We start from the raw sequence: 23,679 nt of genomic DNA on the forward strand, positions 1-23,679 counted from the left end.
ATATGCAAATTAGTCTGTTCCTGTCCCAGTGCATGATGGGAACAGGGCAAACCAAACTACCAAGCCAATTCTTACACTGGGAAGGAAACAAGCTTCCGGGGACCAGTTTCTGGCATTTCAACCGTCGTCGGCCCGGCTTGCTTGAATCCTGATGGTGCAATGAGCAAGGGACTCACATCTGAGTATACCCTTCCACGCTTTTCTGAATCGTTGAAGGGTATAATGGCACCCTTAAACTGAAACTAGCGAAGATTCAGGCTACGACTGGTCTCTCGTGGCCTGATGCTTTGCCCTTAGCTCTTCTGTCAACCAGGGCGATTGTACACTCCCGAGTAGGGCTCAGTCCCTATGAGATTGTGTTCGGCCGCCCTGCAAATGTTTGGGGGGTCCCTAGACCCAGTGTGTTCTCTGATCTTGAGTACCCAATGTTGATCGATTATCTTCATGATCTGACTGCTAAACTGAGGTTAATTCACCAACAGGTCTTTGAAGCACTGCCGACGCAGACGGAGGGTCCAGGCCACCAGCTCCAGCCTGGAGACTGGGTTGTGTCAGCCGGAAGCACAACCTTGAGCCTCGTTTTACTGGACCCCACCAAGTTCTTCTTGCCACGAGGACTGCTGTTCGTTTGGAAGGGCGCAAGAATTGGGTGCATGCCACCCATACTAAAAAGGTACCTATACCTTTACCAGCAGACTCGTGGGTGAAAAAGGGCATCGCATCGTCTGAAACCGAAGCTGCTCCAAACTTTATCCCTTTCAGCGACGCTCAGCCTGTCGGAGATACCTCAGTGCAGCAGAACGATATTGTTGAACATTTGTCATCAGAAAACTCAAGCTCTGAACAATTGACTGGTCAACAGAACTCTGTCTCATCATCGGACCAATTGTTTGACGAGCAGACACGTCTTGGGAAAAGCCGATATTTTCTTCGATCCAGTACTAGAGACTTATAAAACAAGAATATTTGCTTTCTCCCCTGACATTCACGTTGCCCCATTGCCACTGTCTAGTTTTGAACACACTTGCCAAATTGTAAATTTTGAAAATTTTGAGTCCTTTTCCATTTATGTGTTTTTGCTTCCACAGCTAGCAGATTTTGTATATATTATTGATTAAAGATACCTTACATCCGGGTGGACCGTAGGGCCGCGCGGGTACTTCCTTCTGGTTAGTAGGTCTTGACACTAGGTCAGAGACCGTCGATTCCTAGGAACTCCTGGGGGTTGACTATTGCTACACAGAACGAAGTGCGTCAAGAACGTAGCGGACGGTTTTAGAGGATGGCTTTCTCGAAGCTGTCGGACATGGAAAAGGCTCAGGCTAAAAGACTCGAGTTGCGCAGAATTGCACACACAAAATGCTTCATGTTTCAGGTGTTCCTTCTATTCTTAACTGTTTCTTCGTTATTGGTGGGTGGGGTGTATTACATGATACAGTCATTGTTGCCTTCTGCCTCACCTACCCCTTCTCCTGAACCCAAACTTACTACCACTGTTTCTCCTCATTCCTTCCACATCTTACCCCAACACGAGCAGGCTAGACGTGCGGAATTCATGAATAATTCCTTCATCCAGCTCCTTCATCAGCATCAGTTGGTGAGGAACACTACCAATTGTTGGGTGTGTGGGTTAATGCCACATACCACCGATAAGGGAATTCCGTACTTGGTCCTTCCTTATAGTTCCCAGGGTTCAGCTCGAGCATTGCAAACAATGTTTCGAAGTGCACTAGATTCTTACCCCAATCGAGAGCCACGTTCTCCACACTTTGGTCCTGGTCCGTACCATAAGCCTTTGGCAATAGCGATTGCAGATTTAGATAGGGATATCTATGAGCCGTCGCTCATCCCAGAGGAAGAGGTGCGAGCCTATAGGGATCTCAGTGAGGTTGAGTATAGTGCGCTCGTGGGCGAAAGACAGCTTAGGAGCTCGTCTCCAATATGGGTCGTACCCCACCTTGGTAACTTCTGTCTAAAAGGCCGTGGTCGAAATCAGAGGGCTCACCTTGGAGAGAGTGCTTGCTCTGAGACGTATGTCTTACCAATACTCTCTTCCCCTGTTCTCCTGACTGCCAAGGGTACGTACTTTGTCTGTTACGACCGTGCATATACATCGTTGCCCCTTGACTTTGCGGGCACCTGTTATATTGCAAATTTGTTGCCCCCGAATTTTACAGTCTCCTCCGATTACCACAAGACCAGAGTTGTGAGGGGCGTGATTAGCAAAGAGGACACTGCCGGTCAAGAGGCAGGAGACTTTTTCAAGGGTTTCTTGCCGTTTTGGGGGCCTATGATCAATAGTAGGAACCTGAGACAGTTGACTCGAGTGGTGGAATCGACAGCTAACATCACTGCCAGTGCCCTTGGTAATATTACGATTTAGAAAAGGGGGTGGTGATGAACAGAGTGTCTGAGTTAAACAGACCACTCTTACCCAGTCCAAAGATCAGGGCTTGATCCATCACCGTTATTTATCTCACTGCCCCATCCCAGCTCAGAACCTGGCCATATGCAAATCAGTCTGTCCCTGGCCCAGTGCATCATGGGAACAGGGCAGACTAAACTACCAAGCCAATTCTTCACCAGAAAGGAGACAAGCTACCGGGGACCGGTTTCTGGCATTTCAGCCTTCTTCGACCCGGCTTGCTTGAATCCTGATGGAGCAGTGAGAAAGGGACTCATGTCTTGGTAATATTACAGCAGAGCTTCAGGCGGATAGGTTGATGACGTTACAAAATCGTATGGTTTTAGACGCTGTCTTAGCAGATCGAGGTGGAGTATGTAGAGTGATCCATTCGAGTTGTTGTGTATTCATTCCAGACAACGCTCCGACTGTCTATCAAGCCATCTCGAAGTTGCATAAGATCTCTGAGTCCATACACGTGGACGTAGGGGATTGGACGCTACTCGGTGGTTTTGGGGCCTGATGTCGACTTGGGGTTGGAAGATTCTGATGATCATCGGGGTTGTTATAGCATTCCTGTTCATGTGTTGCCTTTGTGTGCAGTGTGGTCCTGCTTTATGTGGCATCTGTGCTGCGACGTGTATAAGGCAGCCGCCTGTTACCAAAGGGACTCTGATGGATAGAATTATGTTGCAGCAGCATCTAGATGGTCTGATGAATATCGAGATCGATTATGATTCCGACTAGTGCTTGCCTACATGAGGGCAAAAGGAGCGTCTGAGGTTCCGTGACAATTGTAAGTGGTGTTTTCGACTCGCACGAATATGGTCGGGTCTGGTATCTATGAACCGCAAATGACGAGTTTAGTGGGTGTACGCGTTTACGCTGTGCTAACCTGAACCGTTCATTTGTTTCGTGGGTTTCTTCATCTGAGCCCACGGGTTCCATCTTAGATACGGCATCCATTTTGTTTCTTGCCCTCAAGTAGCCAGCGAACGGACGCTGTCCGCTTCGCGACCCTGGGATTCCCAAACTCTTGCGGAAGACACGTTTCCTTTGAAGGTGTCTTTATGATGAGGGGGATGACACTGTAAGGCAGATGGCCCCGCCCGAGGCTCATCTTGCCATGCCGCTCTATTGTCTCAGTTGTGCATTCATTAAGCACGTCCCCTTTGATGCCTGGAACTCGTGTTTCTTGACGCCACCCCTTTTACACCCTTTTCGATCTGTTCACTGTTTTCGTCTTCCTCTGCACCTGTTTCTGACTCTTCCTTGATTCGTTTACTGCTGATTGGAATGTACTAATGATGGGAAGATGTACTTTTACAGTTGGGAACCGCCAAATGTTACTGTAGTTATGTTCCGGGCCCTGAATACATGAAAGCGACCCCTTATGACTTTTACGATGGGAACCAAGTTGTAAACCTTTGTGCACCATGTTATCCTATGCTTGAAAACTGTATAAGAGGAGCGATCCACAGATACAATTTGAAGCAGTCTCCTCGAACCTACACATGTTGTACTTCTTGTGACTTCTGTGTTCCCTGCAGTAATAAACCTCGAATCTTTGGCGCCGAAGGAAGTGTCCCGTGTCTCTGTCATTTGTATGCCGGAACAGGTTACCCACGAAGGTTTTAGGTGTTACCCCTGGCACCGCTGGGTCTTAGCAAAAACCCAGTCCTTCAGTTGGAAGGTTTTCAGTGACACGCACACTGCGTGTTGTGTAATTTAAATTATTTATTGTGAATTTAAAGTTTGAACTTGAAATTAAATTTTTTTTTTTCTTATTCTGCATTTAAACTTACTTACTCATAGTGTGTTAAATATTTGAATTAACATGTCTGGCATTGTACCTCTTCCTTCATTTTTGTCATCACCTGGTGAACCACCCATGGCTTGGGAGATTTGGGAACCTGTCTTCTTAGCTTATGTAGATGTGTTGGAAGAAGGGGAGTGTGAACCAGAAAGGAAGCTGTCACTGTTAAAACATTGTTTGGGTGGTATAGCTTTGAAAGAGTTCAAAACATTACCAGCACTAGTAAATCCGGGGAATATTAATGTGTATGAATATGCCTCATTACAGTTAAGCTTAAGATATGGAAAAAAAAAGAATATTGTTATGGAGAGGTTTATCTTTTATTCTCGGAAGCAACGCACAGATGAACCTGTAGAGGATTTTGTCTCAGCTTTAAGATCCTTGGCTGTTACGTGTGATTTCGAACACATATCTTATGAGCAAGTATTAAGGGACCAGATTTTGATGAGAACTAATAACAAAAAAGTGCAGGAACGTCTTTGGACAACTTCCGATATGTCTCTTAATAATGCCATAGATATTGCGAAGTCTATAGAACATTCAGAGAAGTTTGTCAAGGAGATTAGGGGCAATGATAAAAGTGATGTCTTTAGGGTACCTAAAGATTTGGATAAGTCTAAGAAAAGTTTTTCGCAGAGAAATGAATTTTCTTCTAGAAATGATAACAAGTTCAGGAATCAAAAACATGAGAGGAAAACTTCAAAACTATTATGTTTTAGGTGTGGAAGTGATGGACACTTAGCGGATTGTAAGAATTGTCCAGCCTTAGGGAAAACATGTTTTAAGTGCTACAAAAAGGGCCATTTTACAAGATTTTGTAGGTCATTACCGGGGAAGATGAACTGTATACATGAATGCTGCGAAGGTTATCAATTGGATGATGAAGAAACATTTCAAGTTAATACTGTTATCAATGTATGTGAGGATGGAGATTGCACTAAATTTCCATCTTGTATTATAACTATTGATGAAGTGAGTTTGGAAATTTTCGTAGATTCATGTGCATGGTATACCATCATTTCTTTAAGTGTTTTTTTAGAAAAATTCCCGAATAAGAAGTTACTCGAATCTGATGTATCCCCTGGTGGCTACACAGGCCACAAAATTGATCTAATTGGTTATTTTATTGCAAATATACAATTCTCTGACCGACACATATCTGGAAAAATTTATGTGTCAAGATCTGGGTTATCACTTTTAAGTTGGCCACACCAACACCAATTAGGGATGAAAATTGATCCCAGAGCTAATCCTCCTGTTTATGTTGTGCAACCGTTGGATGTTTCAAGTGTTGCTGGGGATAGTTCACTGCTTGTAGAGAATTTACGTAAATCCTTTCCTAATGTTTTCAGTGGCACTTTGGGTCGGTATAAAGGATTCGAACATGTCATCAAATTAAATGAGAATGCCATTCCTGTTAGGCATAGAGTAAGGAATGTTCCTCTATCCTATAGAGTCAAACTTAAAGAAATGCTAAAAGATTTATGTGAGAAAAACATAATTGAACCAATAGAGTCGTCACCTTGGGTTTCCCCTATTGTAATTTTGGTTAAGTCCACTGGCGAACTCAGATTATGCATTGACCTCCGCAGTGTCAATGGTGCCATTTGGGTGGATTCGCACCCCTTACCCAACCTTCATGAGATGGTTTCGACCCTGGCTGGTGCACAAGTCTTCTCGTGTGTTGATCTAGCCAGTGCTTATCATCAGGTGGTACTAGCTGAGGAGTCTAAGAACATAACTGCATTTATCACGCCTGAGGGTTTATACAGGTTTTGTCGCATGCCTTTTGGATTGGCGAGCGCAGCCTCAGTGTTCCAGAGGCTAATGAAGGATACCTTGGAGGGTTTGAGTGGTGCCATAGCATTTCAAGATGACATTTTGGTGCATGGAAAAGATGACATAGAACATGACAATAATCTAAGGTGTGTGGTTGCTGCTTTAGCGGAGAAAGGTCTTACACTACGTATTGACAAATGCAAATTTAGGCAAAAAGAGGTGGAATACCTAGGGCATACTATTAGTGGAATGGGAATCAAACCAAAGAAAAATCCTGTTAAGAGCATCACGAATGCTCCTGTGCCCACATTGAAAGAACAACTTGTGGCCTTTTTAGGTCTTATCGAATTTTATGCTAAGTTTATCCCTAATTTTTCGGTAAAGGTTGACCCGTTCAGGTGTTTATTGAAGAAAAATGCTAAGTTCGTTTGGACTGATGAAATGACACATGCTTTTCAGTCTTTGAAAATGTTTGTTGTGAATGCTCCGTGTCTCAAACCTTTTGTAGTTGGCGTGAAATGTATCATTATGGTAGATGCAAGTTCTTCTGGTCTGGGTGGAGTACTTCTGCAGAAGGATAATGAGAAAGAATGGGTTGTTGCCTATGCGTCAAGAGCCTTGAGAGATGCCGAAAAGAATTATTCTGTCATAGAAAGAGAGTTACTGGCTTGTGTTTGGGGAGCTGAGCACTTTAGACCTTTTCTGTGGGGTACGAGATTCTTGATAAAAACTTATCATAAGCCCTTGGTGTATCTCATGGCCCCAGGTGGAGGCAGAACTATCTCGGCACGTCTTGCAATATTAGCTTCAAGATTGCAATCTTTTCAGTGCAGTATTGAATATGTTCAGGGTAAGGCGAATGTACATGCTGATTGCATGTCCAGACTGATTTCTGATACGAATCCTTCTGAAGTGGTTAACGAAGAGGAGTGTGAAGTTGCTTTCACTTTTCTTGATGTCAACTTAGTGTGCGGTGAACGGTTTTCCTTGCAGGAGGAGGTTTGGATGGAAGAGATGAGTAAGGATTTGGAGTTGTGCAGTGTCAAGAAGTATCTTGTGCATGGTTGGCCGGAACAGAGGAAGTTATCTGGAAATATGATGGGTTTTTTTAAGGTTCAGGAAGAACTTGCTGTGGAAAGTGATTTAATTCTTCGAGGTGACAAGATTGTTCCACCTTTTTCTATTAGAAACACTCTACTTGAAATTGCCCATGAGGGACATTTGGGGATATCTTTCACCAGAAGACGGTTAAAGGAGTCTTTCTGGTGGCCAGGTATTGACTCTTGTGTGGACCATTTTGTGTGTTCCTGTTCTTATTGTTCTAACAGTGACAAAACAGCTGTTGCTTTACGCCCAGAACCTTGCCCCATTGACTTACCTTCAGGTCCCTGGCGGAAACTGGGGATAGACATCATTGGGCCTTTTGGTTGTTTACCAAAACAGGAAGCTTTTGGTATTGTACTTATAGACTATTATTCCAAATGGCCGGAGGTCAAGATGGTTAAAGAGGTCACTTCTCGTCAGGTGATAGAGTTTTTAGATGAGATTTTTTGCAGAGAGGGCATTTCTCAGGAAGTTGTGACTGACAATGGTCCGCAGTTCGTGAGCAGGGAAATGGAACAGTTTTTTGTTAAATGCGGTATCATTCATAGGAAGATTGCAGTTTTCCACCCTGAAGCAAATGGCCAGGTTGAACGGTTCAACCGTGTGATCAAAGAAGCCATACAACTTTCTATCAAGGGTAATTTGAATTGGAGGAATGCATTGCAATCTATGTTGTTAGCTTACAGGACTTCACCCAACTCAGTGACTTTGGTCACTCCTTTTGAGCTTTTAAGAGGACGGAAGCCTAGCACAAAGTTAGTTCCTTGGTGGTTAAAAAAAAACTTAGCTGGTTTTGAAAATTGTTTGAAGGTAGATTTTGAAGCTGTTCAACACAGGGTTCAGTCGTACAAGGATAAGATGAAACTTGACATGGTTAAAAGAGTTGGTTCTACGTCCAGTCGTTCTATTAAGGTGGGTGATTCTGTTCGCATTAAAAAGAAAGAGGGTGTGAGTAAAGGTTTTCCTGTTTGGTCAAGTCCAAGGAAAGTTATTGAAGTTTTTAGAAATGCAGTCAGGGTTGATGGTGGTTCTGTGTGGAATTTGAGCAGAGTTTCTTTGTTTAATGGGACTAGTCAATCGGTGGATGATTTTGACAGCAATGTTTTTTTTGATGTTGGGGAACAGAGAGATAATGGGGAACGTTTACATGCTGAATGTAACTCGGACAATACTAGAGCTATACGTTCTCATCGTTTACCTGTTCGGTTTAATGATTTTGTGATGAACTAATTTTTTTTGTTGTTGTTTTTTTTTGTTTTCTTTTTAGGGGGCAAGGTGTGTTGGGAATGTACACATGTTCATGTGAGCTGTCACGAGCGCTCAGGTGTGTCTGGCAGCTCGTGACAAGCTCGTGCATTGGGGACACTGTGTTATTCTTTGAATGCGTAGAATGTGGGGAGTTAAGGCTGGGGACTGTTATCATCATTACTGACTTGGAACTGAAGGCGAGAGGAACTGAATAAAATCCGTCTATCTTCTACAATCTTCCTGTGTCATTTTTGACTTCCCTACACATGCCATACTGTACAATGACAGACTATACCGTACCATTCCATGCCAACCCATACCATACAATGGCGTCCATAATAAATCATACCATACTATATGACAGACCATACAATATCATACCAGTATGAATAATGACAGCCCATACCATACTATACAATGATACTATACAATGACAGGCCACACCAAAGCATACAATGGCAGGGCATACCATATCATACCATACATTGGCAAGTCATATTAAACCATGCTATACTATACAATGATAGGCCAAATCATACTACACAATCACAGGAGATATGATACTAGACCATGCCATAAAATATAATGACAAGTCATACCATACTACACTATGAAATGACAGGTCATACCACACCATACTAAACAATGAGAGACCATACCACACTATACCGTCACAAAGAGGGCCCAGCATATCCTTAGTGAAGGCCGACTGCAGCGGAAAGCGGGAATGCTCGCAGAAGAAATGAGGAGCAGGAGCCTCGAAGCCGCACCAAGAAGGCGCGCTGCAGCCAGCAGAGGGGAAAACCCTTGCGCCTCCTGTTCTGTGCAGATAGACAGGCCTTTGTAGAAGTTAGTAGCCTGTCCCGACGGGGAACTGAGTGATCACCCCCCCCCCACCTCTTTCTTGAGGCCACTCTCCGCTGCGCCACCCGAGCACGGGCAACTACGATTTTACCTACTGTGGGGAGGCATTTCTTGAAGTATTACCACACTACAGGTTGTAGCATGCAGGTGTTCCTGTGGCCTGGGGTACCTTATGAAATTGATTTGCTTACTGTCAATGTCCGCATTTTTTAGGTCAGCCTATTTCCTAACGTTTTATGACGTAGATGACCTATGAGTATTCATGCAATCTAGAAACGTGGTTACTGTCTTGCCCTAAATGTTAGGGTGATGACAATTGCCTAGTGGCAAATTGATTTATGTGATTGTGGTCTATGTGTTTTATGTACAATATATGTGATGTTTGGGTAACTGTCTTATCCTGACTAGAGTGGTGGGTTCTGCCTGGCTGCGGTAAAGACCCTAGCCAACAAGAAACACGACTTCTAACATTGCAGAACCTGCAGAACTCCGGAGTGTGGATTGAGCCTGTCTGTCTCCGAGGAGATTCTGAACTGAGGAGCAGCTTCCATCCCCATGCCCAGCACCCTGAGCTTCCTGATTGGCTCTCTAGCTCCCAAGCAGCCCTGAGCTCTCCCCTCACACCAGCCCAGACCCCTTATAGTTTGTTGGGGGGAACTCAAGACATTCACTATCCATTTTGTGAGCTTCAGCTTCCCTGTGCCCGACAGGGCAGTGAACCAAGGACAAGAAGGTGCTAAGAAGACAGACTTTGTTCTATTTCCTGCAACTTTAAAAGTGATTTTTCTGAGCACGTGACTGCCTAATTTTTACCTGGTCGTTTGTGGGCTTTATATTTTTAAAAAATTTAAGTTTTACCTGCCTCTGACTGTCCCAATTTACCTGTTGCATTTTTGGCTTTGTAGTTGCTGTGCCCCTGCCCGTGACTGCTTCAATGTCACTTGTGTGTGGGCTCGTTTAGTCCAAACCCTGTTTCTCACCTGCCTGTGACAGCCTGACTTTCCCTCCAAGTTGCTCCCCTAACATGTGCTCAGACCTGTGTCTAAGCAATCCACCCCCAGCTCCCCTGTGTTTTGGCAAGTGAGTGAAACAAGACTAACCCCCAAGAAACATACGTATTATACCTGAGATGCTGAGCGGAGTGTGCTCTGAGACTACTGCAATATTCTGCTCTTAGTGTTTAAACTGTGTTTGAAAAGTGATTGTAGCATTTGTTTTTTGGCTAGGAGAGCAGGTTTTTTTATGTGTTGAAAATAAGTATTGTTAGAGGCCTAGTTAAGGCCTTTACCCGCATAACTCAAGAGTGTGGATTGAGCCTGTCTGTCTCCAAGGAGATTCTGAACTCCCAGCCCTCTGCCCAGCTGCCTGTGCTTGAGGTCACACCCTGCCATTAGATGTTAAATCTGTGCACCGATTAGTCGCTGTATCTGGTGTTTGTATTGCACTTTGGGTTAGTGTTCCGATTCAATTATAAGGCTAGGGTTTGGTTTGGACCCTGGCAATGATTCTTTTGGATGTAGGGCTACGTGTTAGAGGTCTGATTGGTGGATAGGATTAGGACTTTTTGTTTGGTATCTGGGGCTAGATTTTCTATTGGACCTAGGACTTAGGTTTTATTTCTGATTCGCTGTTACGATTAGGCTGTGATTGGCTGTAAGGGCCTGTTCTCTTATTGGGTCTAGGGCAGGATTCAGGGCGTTTCAGCCCGGGCAGAGAGGTTAAGGGCAAAGAGGATAAGTGCAGCTGGCTGTTTGGGCCTCTGCAGAACTGATCAGGCCTAGGGCCAGAGATGCTGCCCTTTTACACATTCACCAGCACCCACCCACCCCATCCATTTCCACAACCAGATTAACACATTCAAAGGAAATTTACTCTACTCATTTACTACAAACTAACCCTACACACATTTCAATGTCTCAGCAACCACTACAAAACCCCACATACCACACCTTTACTTCCTTCGAACCCAACTACCACACATTTGCACCTTCACTAACACACAAAACACCAATCTTTCCTAGAAGACTAACCAATCCACTCATATTGAACACATCCCAAACTTAACTATATCCCATCCAGACACACACTCCCTGCTCTAATTACTCCTAACAGACCTATTTTTGTCTCCTACAAACCTATACTCAGCCTTCCCTCTTTTTATCTACCAACACCCTCCTCTTCGTTTTACCTTGATAACCCAAACACATAACCACACACCACTTACACTCCGATGCACACACAAATGACCACTTTTAGCAAAACTCGGCCAAACTCATGAGACGGCTCCAACTCATCCAGAACGCCTCTGCACGCCTGATCCTCGACATCCCTCGCCGCAGCCACATCACACCCCACCTGAGAGACCTGCACTGGCTCTCGGTCAACAAGAGGATAACCTTCAAGCTCCTCACCCACGCTCACAAGGCACTTCACAACACCAGACCAACGTACCTCAACAGACGACTCAGCTTCTACACCCCCACCCGCCAGCTCCGCTCCGCCGACCTCGCCCTTGCTACAGTCGCCCACTTCCGAAGAGCGACCTCAGGCGGCAGATTGATCTCCCACCTCGCCACAAAGACCTGGAACACCCTCCCCATCCACCTACGGCAGACCCAAGACCTGCTGACCTTCAGGAAACTCCTCAAGACCTGGCTTTTCGAGCAGTAGCAGCATTCCCCACCCCAGCGCCTTGAGACCCTCACGGGTGAGTGGTCCGCTTTACAAATGATATGATTGATTGATTTTAGCAATCAAATTTAACACAAACACTCTTAACTCTTGTTCATCCTCTCTCACACACCACATACTCTCTTTTCCCCACTAATCCTGTTTGGCTTCCAGAGTAGCATGGTACGTGCTGAAAAGCATCTCAACACCTCATCAGCGGTAGCAAGCTCTATATAAATGCAACCCCCTCCCTCTTCTATACCTCCACTATCCTTTTCAATCCAAATAGCAGACTGACATATCCACCACTCAAATAAATTAATTTTCATATTTCACTATGCTAGTTCACCACTAATCCTTTTTGGTTTCCGGAGTAGCGTGCTACTCACTAAAATGCCACTTTGATGCCTCATCGGGAGTACTAAGGACCATATAAATGCAATTACAATCTCAATTAAAATAAAAGGCCATACCACACCTTACCATACAATAGCGGACCATATCATACTCTACCATACTATACAATGACAGGCTCCTATCACATCCTACCCCATCCCATCACAGGAGATATCATACACATAATGCTATACAACAACAGACCACACCATACCATACTATACTATATAATAGCAGGCCGTACCAGACCAGATCAGATCATAAGGGAAGAAAATGTAAAGCAGCATGACAACTTGAATGGTAAATTACAGTGAGTCCTTCCAAAAAGGTCTTGCTACATGTGCGTGACACCAGGAGGCAACAGGTTGTTAGCGTCTTTTTTAACTATGATTTCAAAATACATTCATGGCTTTGTGCTCTCGCTATGAAGTATTCACTCATTTATTTATACCAAAGTGCTTTTTGGTTTGTATTTCATGATTTATCGGATGTCAAGGGTATGATTAAGATGCTTTATGGCAAATACATATTGTACTTTAAATGAATTCATGTTTGCACAATTATGGGTTGGGTACAACATTCTAGCATAATATTAATGATTTATTGTAATGCAATTGTTTGCTTCTTTGTTCACTGTTATTGAACAACTTGATGTGTACATTGGAACAACGATTTGAAGTTTTGTTGTGTCTTTATGATTTGAAATACGTACATTTTGCTTACAGGCCACTTGTCTGTGGCCGTGAAATGTGGAGTAGCAAAATAACAATGAAGGATTACGGGTTGGTTGATTAGAAACTTCTAGCGTGAAAACAACATTACATTATAAAGCACTTTTTATCCCTGTTTGGATGCTCTTATATCGCTTCTGCCCATAGTGTAATGTGTACATTGTAACAAAGATTACCATACAATGCAATAACACTAAACCATTCCATACCATATCCTACAATGGCAGGCCATACCATAACATACAATACCATACTACACAATGATAAGCCGTACTATACCATTCAATGACAGAACGTAATATACCATATCATACCATACAAAGACAGACCACCCATACCATACTATACCATTCTGCACCACACTATACTATACTATATTATACTATGCAGAATTCATCAGGGGCAAATTAGACGAGGGAGGCAAGGTCGTTCTGATATTACTTGATTTGTCAGCTGCCTTCGATACGGTCATCTTAAACAGACTTAAAAATATTGGCCAGGGTGGGACTGCCCTCACGTGGATGTTTGGAAAACAGATCCCAGGACATCTTGCTTCCACCTTTCTCCTCCCCGGTCCCTGCCATAAATGTTGGTGTCCCCCAGGGATCCATTCCCAGCCCTACCCTTTTTAATATTTATCTTTCTCCCTTGGCATCCTTGGTAAAGGAAGCGGGCGCCAAGATTGTTTCTTATGCTGACGACACTCAGCTCATTTTCTCGTGTGATAAAGGCTCCTATTTTGACGGGGCAAAGATCAATTCCTGCCTCTCGAAGGTTTTCAACTGGCTGAGGATTAATCAGCTCAAGTGTAACCCGGATAAAGCGGAATTGGTCTCCTTTGGAAAAGTAGGAACCCCTGATTGGAGTTCCTGGTGGCCCAAGAATCTGCCTCCCCGCCCACTGATAAAGAGAAACTAAAAAACCTGGGAATAATCATGGACAATACATTGTCAATGCGTTCTCAGATCCAATATCTTTCTGGTGCATGCTTCGGTATACCCTGAATGCTAAACAAGTGTTGCTGCTACTACCACTGGAGAGTAGAAGGATTGTTGTGCAGGCTCTTGTTACATAAAAGCTTGACTACGTCACCTGCCTGTACCTTGGTCTTTCTAAATCCTTGACCCACTGTCTGCAAGTGGTTCAAAACGCAGCGGCTAGAGCGATCATGAGATCAAGACCTAGAGCTAGGGATGTAGCAAGGTTGCACACGTAAAGAGACTTGCTCGTATTCAGCCCTCTCGAAATAATTTGAAACATACTAATTAACATGTTTCGTCTTACTAATATTGCACCACACAACATTTCTAGTATCTAGGGGAAGCTCGCCTATGTGCTTTTACTAACAAGTAACTCGAATAACCTAATATGGCCGCCGCAACGCGTGGATCTGTACTACGCATGCTTCTGTCACACTCAGGTGACAGTACGTATTTCTCTACATGGTGGGAAATTCTTGCTTCTGCACACTAGAACTAAGATGGCTGCTTCATGTTTCACTTATTAAAGCACCTGCTGCTGCTTTTACTAAACATTGTTCGTTCTGCTTAAACTCTAATGCAATATTTAAAATATAGTAATGGGAATAGAGTAGAGATAAGTGGTATACAATGCATTCATTTATTCCTTTTTCTAAAACTGTTTCTTTTCTATTTTGCATGTATCGTACTTTGGGCCTGTCATGTACTTCTGAACTCCATCTTTGGTGGAACTGCACCTGTGCAGAGAAACTCAAATCCTTGAATCACTGTCATTGAAACTTGGCCAAGTATTGAACTCTCAACCCTACAAGAGGAAGCTGGACTGTACAAAATGTAATACAATGTTATTGATATTGATACAGTCACTGCCGGGTGGAATAAAAGTGCATGGGAAAATAAAATATTGGGTGGGAACATAAATCTGAATAATGAAGCAAATGATCTCATAACTGGCATGGTGTGATGTCCTCACCTTATCTTTTGTCCAATCAAATTGCGGGAATACACACATTTGCAACACTGGGGGGGTGGTACACTGCCCTGAAAAATAGTATAACTAAGGTAGGCTTAGCTAGTTAGATTGTCAGACTTGTCCGAATAGCTGACCTGTCACTGACCCAAAGCACTCAATAGGGGATCGAGAGCCGAGGTGCTGGCGGAGCACTCTGTTAGAAGATTCGATAACCCAATCGGGGTTAAAGGGAAATCGATAACCCAATCGGGGTTCTAAGGGAGAAGATTTTCGACAACCCAATCGGGGTCCACTGTTAGTCGCAGAGAGGGGTGTGACGCTGGCGTTGCACTTACCTGAGGGTACCTGGTTCAGGCTGCATCCATCCTAATTTGGCTTTCACCTGTCCTGATCTGCATCTGTGCTGTCTACTGACACCTGAACCTTCGGGAGTCCTGTTCTTTATTCACAGCCCATGGCCAGGGTTGGTCTTCATACCATTCTAGGGAAATATAAATTCATGTGAGTTTTTCATTGTATGTTTTCTCTTTCTTTACCCTCCCTATGTTCAAATGCTTAATAACAGCTCTTATCAAAACGTTGCATACTTTGCTTTAATCATTGTTTTTCTAATTGATCAATCTCTTATCAAACTAGTATGGACTCAGACATTTAAGAATTTACATAAAGTGTTTAAACTTTTCCAGAGTCTGTGGTTATTTTATAAAAGAAATGTTATCTACTACCTATTTTATTGCTAATTCCCTTGATCCCTTAGTACACTAGGTACCAGCGACAAGGATTTGGTAAGTCAAAGTATAGAACCTAATAGGTAAAACTTATAACTTGGCGGAGTGTAAAGGCTCACCTGTTCAAAGTATGAAAGTTGTTGTTTATGGGTCCAGGTGAGTATGGTAAAACGAGCTGGTTAAGCCCACACTCTATCACTAGTATGATCCAGATTCTCAAATCTTTACTGTTAGACCTGGCACCATCAGCGTGGGTCTCTCCTCCTCTTTTTTTGACGGATTGTCTCCTCTGTTTTTTTAATGTTTGCTGGATTAGACGCTCTGAGCACTGCCCCACTGCTGTCCAGGGCGCAGTGCAAGTGCTCCTGAGTAAAAGTAATGTTGATTCGTGATTCCATGATTGGTATATTTGATTTACCATCAGACCCTCGTATCGTGCACAAGAGGTGCCCGGGTCTAGTGATTCAAACGCTACTTGTGGGCCTGTGGTGGTGTCTCTCGTGCCAATGAGAGGTAGAAAGGACCAAGGAAGAAACTTTCATCTTCTTGCCAAACATAGTCCAAGGGCTAGAGCGAGCTAGCCTCCTGTTTGAAGATGCAGGAATACCAACGACTTTACCTCTTCTGTTTGAGAAAAGCTGGAACTGCTGTTTCAGTAGCTACAGAGAAACTCTTCAACTGGCTCCGAGATTATCATCGGAACGGAGCCGATCATAGACAAGAGTGACCAAGCACTCACTGACTCAAAGACATCAGCAACGACCTGTGTTGCCGGCACTGCCGTAATGTCACCTCCTCTGCGATAATGACCGAAGCCGCCTCCTGTCGGCATCCACATTCTGGGACCCGCCGTATCGCTTTCCCCTTAAGCAAAGAACCAACGCTACTAAGTGCCACAAAAACATCGCAGCTGCCTGACACGGAGAAGAGCCTGTTAAAAGGGGCGATCTCCGGGGGCACAAAATACGCTTCCGACCACCCCGTGACCCACCTCTCCTAGGAACACTGCCGAGCACTGGCGGGAAACCCTTCAAGGGAAGAGTCTCGAATCTAGGATCGCACGCGCTGAGACCTCATCACTCGACAAAGGGACACCCCACAGTAGAGTTCTGAAGAACAGGTTCTTTTATCTAGCAGAAGTATTTGGATCTTTATGATCCACAGGGTCACGTATTTACAATCCAAACAAGGGTTCATCAAAGTCTCGGTAAGGGTATGGGTAACGAGACAGTCTCAATGTTCAGGGTCAATACAAAAGCATATCCGGCGCACGGCTCTCAATCCTCGAGCCGGGGGATACGGTAAGGTCGGAGGTCTTTGGACCGCTCCACTCGCTTCTTCTCGAGCCACGGAGGTCGGGGGAGCAGCGACAGCGTCAGCAGGGCTCAGGTGGTTCACGATAGTTCTTGTTCTGCTTAGGATGAGCCGCGACAGCGTCAGCAGGGCTCAGGTGGGACACGATAGTTCTGGTTCAGCGAGGATGAGCCGCGTCAGCGTCAGCAGGGCTCCAATGGTTTCACGATAGTTCTTGTTTAGCGAGGGGGAGTTGCGACAGCGTCAGCAGGGCTCAGATTTTCTCAGGGTTCAAGGGAGCCACGACCACGTCAGCAGGGCTCGGATGGTTCAGGCAGATGTTCGTCTCTGCCAAGCTTGAGCTGCGACGAGGTCAGCAGGGCTCGCCAAGATTCCAAAGTTCAGGTAGCGTTCTTCTTCAATGTTCGTCGAGCCGCGATCACGTCAGCAGGGCCCTCTTCGTCCAGGATTCAACTGTTGGCCTACTCCAGAATAGCCCTTGTTATAGGCCGGGTGTCCTCTGAAGTCCGAGCCCTCACGGCCAGTGGTCTGGTGCCCGGGGCTGGGGTTTGGGGGCCGTCCAGACATCCAGTGGGGGGTTGGAGCCAACTCACAGGGAGGGTGGAGGGGTGATTGAAACCAGTCGTTAGGGCGAGGCCGGAGGTGCGATTGAAACTGCTCCACCCTCTGTTAGCCAAAGGAATCCTTCTGCCCCCTGGTCAGGTTGTGTTGCCCCGGTGTCTGGGTTGCGCTGGGGCCGGGGCTGGGGTCACGCAGCGGCCATGGAGTCAGGGATCGGAGGGACCGGGAATGGCGACTGGCCCTTCTGGGTTGATGCGGGTGGTGGGTGCCGGGTATCCGGAAGAGGGCTGTTGGGGTCCAGGGGCGGTCGTCCTCTTAGAAGGGTCCTGCGGGAAGCGGGGTGGGCAGAGGACAGGACGCTCGGGTATTTCTGCTGTACTGGGTGCGGTCGGAGTGCCGCTGCTCGTGAGGGAGAGAGCACGCCACAAGGCCGGGTCCAACAGAGCCTTTGTTTGTTTTCTAGAGGTACTGTCCCGTGGGAGTTTAGTTGTGACTCCGGGCCAGAGGCTGCGCTCCTTGCAAGTGGGTTGTACCCCGTGAACTCTGTTGTTCGCTTGAGGCAATAAGTCCCGTTGGGGTTATCCGCTGCCAGAGACACTTGAAACTAAAGCCTATTTTTGAGTAACCGTAAAGCATATTCGTACTGTGGATTTTTGTTGTAAGGTCTTGTGATAATTATATAAAGATTACCTATTTCTGATACATCCTGTGTGGTGTATGTTTGTAGTGGTTCAGCTAAATTACTGTATGCGTTCAAAAATGCTTAACACACAGCCTCTGAGATAAGCCTGTCTGCTCGTGCCAAGCTACCAAGGGGGTGAGCAAGGGTTATCTTCGGTGTGTAATTCTCTTGCCCTGACGTAGACAAAGGGTCCCTATTTGACAAAGGTGCACACCGTTGCCAACTACAGACTCTGGGGTCTAACATTTACGCTGGCTCCGCATTAAAGAGCGGATAGACTTTAAAGCTATGACCATATTTTTTAAAGCCTTCCACAAGGCGGGAGCCGGGTACTAATTAAACGAGTTAATCATTACTCTACATCCAGACCCTTGCGTTCTTCTACTGCCAATCTGGCCATTGTGCCCAAAACATGCCTTGCTCGCTCTGGTGGTAGATCTTTTGGCTTTCTGGGTGAAAAACTATGGAATAGCCAGCGGGAGTTTCCGAAGCTTGACACAAACCTACTTTCTTTTAGAAAAAATCTAAAAACATGGCTGTTTAATCAGTAATTTGCTTCTTCCACTCATTTTCTCTCCGCTCTCTACGTGCCAGGACACTCTAGCTTGAGTAGCTGTGTGCCTCATTAAATACTGCATTTCATTTCATTTCAATGAAAGGCCACATTATAACATACCATACCGTACCATACAGTGACAGGCCATATTATACCATGTTATACCATGCCGTACTATACTATACAATAATGGGCCATAATATACCATACCATACCAGGCTACATAATGACAGGCCATACCATACAATAACAGGCCATAAAATACCATAACATACTACACAATGAGAGCACATATAATACCATATTCTACATGGACAGGCCATACCATACAGTAACAGGCCATAAATACTATAACATACTTCACAATGAGAGCGCATACCATACCATATTCTAAAAAGACAGGCCATACTATCCCATTTAATTCCATACTGTATAATGACTGCCCATTCCGTACTAGATATAAAATGACAGGCCATACCATACCATACCATATTATACACGTAGATCGTAACCCCATCCCATCCAATTAAAATAAAACAACTGACACAGCCAGTGTTTGTTGTTTTATTTACCAATCCTGTATGGATTGGTAAATAATAATAATAATAAAAAAGACACAGAAGTTACACAAAAGCACTTTTAAGGTGGGCGGGTTAATAGCAATTTGATGCCTCTACCTCTGCATATTTTTCTTTTTTAATTTAGGTGAGGGGGGGGGGGGGTAGGCAGCAAAGGGGAGCGGGAGGAAGGTGGAGGCATAGGAAAGGAGAATGGAGAGTGTGTAGAGTCAGGCCATGATGTGCAGTAACACACAGGGTGTTTCTCAGGTCATAGGTACAACAACCACACCACGGGTCAGTATGGGCCACAAGAAGGTGGCGTGAAGTTCACCAGAAGGAGAGGAGGAAACCTGGGTGAACAGGACTATTCATGCTAGGTGGCACCTATCGGGCGCCAATGGAGACCCAGACAGCAAGAACAGTTGAGGGTGCTGAGGGGGGTATATCAGGGTAGGGGTGCAGAAAAACGACTAACTGCAGGGTATCAAAAGAGGTACCCACCATATAAAGATGACTAGGGCCCAGAAATGCCCTGTTTGTAGAAGCCTCTTGTCAGATGTCTCCTATGGCTGGGGCAACTGCCTCCCGGGGCAGGACCCTGCTCTCTGAATACCCCTGGAGTGTGGGGCCTTGTTACACAAGGTCATCTGATGTATGACCTACTGTCTCAGGGGTCCTAGAGCCTGGGTCAGGTATCTTGAGAGGGGCGATTGCGGTCTCCAGTGAGAGCGCGTCTGCTGGATGAGGCCTCCCGGAGAAGAAGCAAGCTATCTGGGGTCCCTGTGTGCAGGGCAGTGCTGGCTACTGGGGGCAGGGTCCTTCTGCCACAGGTCTCTGTAGCGTGCTGGTGACACCTCATTGTGCAGCCCCCTACAAGAGGGCTGTGCCTGCACTCACATTTCCAACACAAGTGCCACCATCAATTTACTTGTTCCAGGTTGGCTTGGGTGGTATTTTCTTAACCCAAAGCTGCAAAACTGTGCATGGAATGGTAAACTGCCTTTGTTGTTTTTGCCTCTGCATGCACAACACTTGCTAATGTTATATTTGAAAACTATGTCAAAAATATCACTTTGATATCATTTTTGTTTATTTTCATTTTAAATACCCCCTTTGAATTATATATGCTAATTTATTCAGGTGCATGTTTTAAAAGAGCGGATGCAGAATTATCAAAGTTGTTGAGGTGTTCGATTCATTACAAGATGATAATTCAACCTGTTCAAATACATATTTTTCTTTTAAAGCATGGCTTGATATTTGATTTCTAGTTTATTCTTAAACAATTAACGGTATCGATTGCTGAAGAATAATAACTAGTGAGGGGCTAAGGGGACATGTTGAGTCCAAGAGGAAGGGACTGTCGTGCGAGGTTTCCTAGGGGCAGGACTACCTCCTTATTAGGGTTGCCACTTGGCTGCTTTTTACTGGCTTGGTCTGTATTTTTACAATAAAAATATTGAGAAAAGCACTGAAATCCATGACTTTGCTCTCCTGAAAAATAAGCCTAAAACAATCATACCATAACTATGCAAGGTGTCAAACTCGTTTCAGAAGAAAGCCTTAAAAATAATCCTGTCAATTTTATAGAAATTATTTTCACCTGTCAGCTTTTAAGTATTCCAGAGTAGCAAAACGTAAACAAATTGCTGGTATTTTCTTCCTAAGAACGGTGGCTACCCAACACACACCCTGCTCTCGCTTATATAGTATTATTTTGGTATAGCAGGGACACTTGTTCCTTGGAGAAATCTCCTTGAGGTCTGTGGATAAACCAAGACCCCAGAACGAATTACAGCAACATGGACTGGTTACAAGAGCTGTTACTTGGAAGAAAAAAATCCCTGAGAAAAATTATCACTCAGATGTTACCACGAATATGATTACTTCCGTCAACAAAAAAAGTCATCTTAAACTTGGTGAGCCAGCATTCACTCACTCCTCTGTAAGTGGTCTCTTTGTGTCCATGAAAGGTTATTATTACCAGTGACAACAACGCAATTGAAGATGAAATAAAAGCAATGGAACTGTTATATTTTTGAAATGCAAAAAGTGTGTTTCAATACAGCAACAGACATGGAAAAGAAACGTTCCCCGTACAAAAATAAAGTATAAAAGTGAAAACAAACCCCAAAAAATGCTCATCTTCCCTGACCGGGAATCGAACCCGGGCCGCGGCGGTGAGAGCGCCGAATCCTAACCACTAGACCACCAGGGAGCGCGCCTGACACCGTCTTCATATATACATAGGGTGGCTGAGTATGTTCCACTTCCCGTCTTTGGTGATAGATTGTAGTAGGAAGTAAACATTAGTCTTTATGAAAGGATGGAAATAGCAACAGACGAAAGTGCACAGCGTTGATACAAACTACGAGTAAACCAGTGACTGTACCTTAAAAAGGATGAAATCTGTTGAGTTCACCGGTGCCGAGGACGTCTGACACTCTCACCACATACTGGAGAATGAAAACATCAAGAATCAATCACCATCAACAAAAATAGAAAGTACAATTAAAAGGGCGACCAGAGCTTCTTCTCGGGACGAGCAGCCCCCCCTGGACAGTCTCTCCTTTAGATGATGAGACCCGTGGCCCTAATTGTAAAGTGTTATAAACGGACTACAAGTCCCAGCATGCACTGTAAGCACCTCACCTGTGTTTGGAAGTCATGCCTGGACCCAGGAAACATAAAAGTTCTGATGAGGAAGGATGGTGGGGAGTGCACGTCCAGGCCAGTGGTTATTTTGATTTCACAATGGGCCTGTGAGTTCGAAACCATTTCCCTTAAATAGATGAAAAGTTTCACCTTCGTATAAACAAGTAAACGTTCAGAGGCTGCACCAACATTTAATTTATTTAGCGTTTAAAAATAGTAGTTTAAATTCCCTTTATCTATAATGTAGTACTTTGATGTTTATCTCCGTAATAAACCCCTATTACACGTTACCGTTTTCCACACAGCATCTTACAATGAAAAGGCACAAATAAGTTCCAAAAGGTGTTGCACTTACACATTTCCCGTGACAGATTTGAAAAGGTTTATGATTCGATTAGTAAAGTTTTGAACATGTACGAGGGGTGGCCATAAATAAAAAGTATCAGCACGCTCTAATATGAGCAATTGCATTTAAAAAGGTTTCCCACCGTCAAAATGTTTGCTTTATTAAAAAAAAATAATAATAATTAGCCTCCCCGTCGGGGAATTGAACCCCGGTCTCCCGCGTGACAGGCGGGGATACTGACCACTATACTAACGAGGAACCGATGAATCTCGAACTGCTGGCCCGCTCCTTATGTGGCCTTCAAGCCGCCTCTCCCCGATATGCTACCGGTTTGTGCCATTTATCAACTCCTTGACACCAACACAGGGGGCCACGGGCTCAACAAACACACACACTCTCTCCCCCCATACACACACAAACACACTCCTACCTCACAGCAACCCTCTCGCCTCCTAGCAGACGCTCTCAGCAGCATCCCCTGATGCCAGAGTCACCACAACCAGCTCCCAGGGCTGCTTCAGACGGGGCCCCGGACTGGCCCTTCAGCCCAGGGGCCCCTGGCTCTGTCTGATGAGGGGGCATTGCAGCGGGGGCTGCACACAGGGAGGGGGGGGGGGGGGGGCGGGAGAGACACCACCCCCCTCGCCCCCGCCGGAGGAGAGAGCTGGGCTGCAAAGGTGAAGAGGGGAGGCAGGAAAAGCCCCGGCGTGTGAGGGTCCGAGAAAGAGGCGCTTTCCACTGTGAAGCAGAGGGAAAAAAGTGAAGAGTTTGCAAAAATCCTTCGAGCCGGATTTGAACCAGCGACCTAAGGATGACAGTCACTCCACTACACTACAGTCCTCCGCTCTACCAACTGAGCTATCGAAGGCTCGGCTGGGAGGGGGTGACAAGGCGCTATATCATATGAGTCTGTGGGCACTGAGCTCAGCCATCTGGGCAGCTTTTCTGTTTCTTAACACCTGATCAAGCACTCTTTAAAGTTGGGAACTCACCCGATATTTTAACTTGTAGGCAAAATGGCTAAGTAGTGACTGAATTTCATTATATATTTTCCTTTATTATTTTGTAATCCAAAAGTCAATAATCGGGTAATGTTATCTTCTTATATGTATACAGCGCTGAAACAAAATAGTTTTTTTTGTAGCTGGCTCAGAGTTGTATTTGGGTTTTGCTTTAGTTATGTTTTTCATTAATAGTGTTTCATGTTCACTTTTGGGTATGTTACTGTTCTGAGCGCTAATTTTCTATTAAAAAAAAATATCTGCCACTATATAAGAGCTATAGCTAATATTCAACCTTGTGTACATCGCCT

At 44.8% G+C, this 23,679-nt stretch overlaps 2 non-coding genes across 2 annotated transcripts; both read right to left on the bottom strand.

Moving 5' to 3' along the window:
• Positions 1-21,512: 21,512 nt before the first annotated feature.
• On the bottom strand, positions 21,513-21,584 carry TRNAE-CUC (transfer RNA glutamic acid (anticodon CUC)). The gene has a single exon. It is a non-coding gene; the product is annotated as a tRNA-Glu (tRNA).
• A 1,560-nt stretch (positions 21,585-23,144) lies between these two features.
• On the bottom strand, positions 23,145-23,235 carry TRNAY-GUA (transfer RNA tyrosine (anticodon GUA)). Its single transcript is given in 2 exon segments — positions 23,145-23,180; positions 23,199-23,235. It is a non-coding gene; the product is annotated as a tRNA-Tyr (tRNA).
• Between the last annotated feature and the right edge of the window lie 444 nt (positions 23,236-23,679).

This window comes from Lissotriton vulgaris, unplaced genomic scaffold (assembly GCF_964263255.1).
Source record: "Lissotriton vulgaris unplaced genomic scaffold, aLisVul1.2 SCAFFOLD_1199, whole genome shotgun sequence".
Classification (NCBI taxonomy): Eukaryota; Metazoa; Chordata; class Amphibia; order Caudata; family Salamandridae; genus Lissotriton; species Lissotriton vulgaris.